Genomic DNA, 2002 nt, shown 5'->3' with positions numbered 1-2002 from the left:
CATTGATGCCCTAAATGATGGTGAACTACAGAAAGCCATTGACTTGTTCACAGATGCCATCAAACTGAATCCTCGCTTGGCCATTCTGTATGCCAAGAGAGCCAGTGTCTTCATCAAATTACAGAAGCCAAATGCTGCCATTCGAGACTGTGACAGAGCTATTGAAATAAATCCTGATTCAGCTCAGCCTTGTAAGTGGCGAGGGAAAGCACATAGACTTCTGGGCCATTGGGAAGAAGCAGCACATGATCTTGCCCTTGCTTGTAAACTGGATTACGATGAAGATGCTAGTGCAATGCTGAAAGAAGTTCAACCGAGGGCCCAGAAAATTGCTGAACATCGGAGAAAGTATGAGCAAAAACGTGAAGAGCGAGAGATCAAAGAAAGAATAGAAAGGGTTAAGAAGGCTCGGGAAGAACATGAGAGAGCCCAGAGGGAGGAAGAAGCCAGAGGACAATCAGGACCTCAGTATGGCTCTTTCTCAGGTGACTTTCCTGGGGGAATGCCTGGTAATTTTCCTGGAGGAATGCCTGGAATGGCAGGGGGGATGCCTGGAATGGCAGGAATGCCTGGGCTCAATGAAATTCTTAGTGATCCAGAGGTTCTCGCAGCCATGCAGGATCCAAAAGTTAGGGTGGCCTTCCAGGATGTGGCCCAGAAACCAGCGAATATGTCAAAATATCAGAGCAATCCAAAGGTTATGAATCTCATCAGTAAATTGTCAGCCAAATTTGGAGGTCAAGGATAATAATGCCCTTCTGACAAATAAAGCCCTTGCTGAAGGAAAAGCAACGATCACCTAATGGATGTCACAATAATACAGACCAGTGTACCTCTGACCTTCTCATGAAGAAAGCTGGGGTGCTGTGAAGAGAATCCCTACCCCTCTGCCCCACATGCAACTGAAACATTCTTTAGTGGTTTGCCATTAGGGTGTTCATTCAGATAATGTTTTCCTACTAGGAATTACAAACTTTAAACACTTTTAAACCTTAAAAATATTTAAAAACATATTAAAAGGGTGTGTTAGTCCCTAAAAAAATTTTTTTTCTTAGTATTAACTGTAGCAAAGTGGGATTTAAGTATAAGGAAGTGCACAAAACTATGGCATTTCTTCTCCTCTATCATCAAAGTTCTGATACCAATTTTAAATGTGGGATTTAGCAGCATAATACATAGCTAAAATTCTGACATACACAAGCCATTCTTAGTCTACGGTTCCTGATACAGTACAACATTGCACCAATTTTGTTATCACAACTTTGTGAGTGACTGAATTAAATAGATTGGTACTTCTAGTAAATTTTTGAGTTCCACCACTTATTTCATTCATTAACAAGTGTGATTAAGTCTATACCCAGTCTTGCACTATAAATGCGTAATTACTAGTTATAACTCAGCATCTCTGGTGGCATAGATCAAAATCTATCCTACTTTTAGAATTCAGTATTTTAGATTATCCTTAAACATTTTACTAAAGGTTAAATTTAACAACCCTTAATCTAGGAGAACAATCCTTGACCTGTCATTTCTTTCATTCCCTCTTTTTCTTATCTCTCCCTTTACTCCACATCATCAAACAGCAAATCATACACTGTACTACTTGATGACAAGTTATATGCAACATTCCAACATGCATATGAAGTAGGCAGAGATTTATTTCAATCCCAAGTTGATCTTCTTCTAATTTTGTTATCCAGAGTAACACTGCATTACATTATAGGTAATCTTACTTTGTATATGAATTCTATTCTGCTTTGATGAGTTTTCTGGTGCATTGATAATATAATAGTATAATCCTCTGGTTTATTTTAAATCATTTTTTTTAAATATGTACCAACTATAAGGAAATACTTTGTGGGCAATGAATTACTTTAAAAACTTTAGTAAAATCTTGATTGTGTTTTAGGTGGTAAAACTAGTTTAACATCTTATTTTTCTGGATTTAGGATGTCTCCATGTCCCCAGTAGATTTTTAAGAACACATGAGTTTAAAGATTGA

General features: G+C 37.8%; 1 pseudogene; it reads left to right on the top strand.

Moving 5' to 3' along the window:
* The first annotated feature begins 4 nt into the window (after nt 1-4).
* On the top strand, nt 5-1029 carry LOC102740527 (hsc70-interacting protein pseudogene; annotated as a pseudogene).
* The last annotated feature ends 973 nt before the right edge of the window (nt 1030-2002 follow it).

The sequence above is a fragment of the Leptonychotes weddellii genome, unplaced genomic scaffold, assembly GCF_054177405.1.
Source record: "Leptonychotes weddellii isolate Sample4059 unplaced genomic scaffold, ASM5417740v2 HiC_scaffold_12059, whole genome shotgun sequence".
NCBI classification, from domain to species: domain Eukaryota; kingdom Metazoa; phylum Chordata; class Mammalia; order Carnivora; family Phocidae; genus Leptonychotes; species Leptonychotes weddellii.
This window is presented reverse-complemented; position numbering and strand designations above follow the sequence as displayed.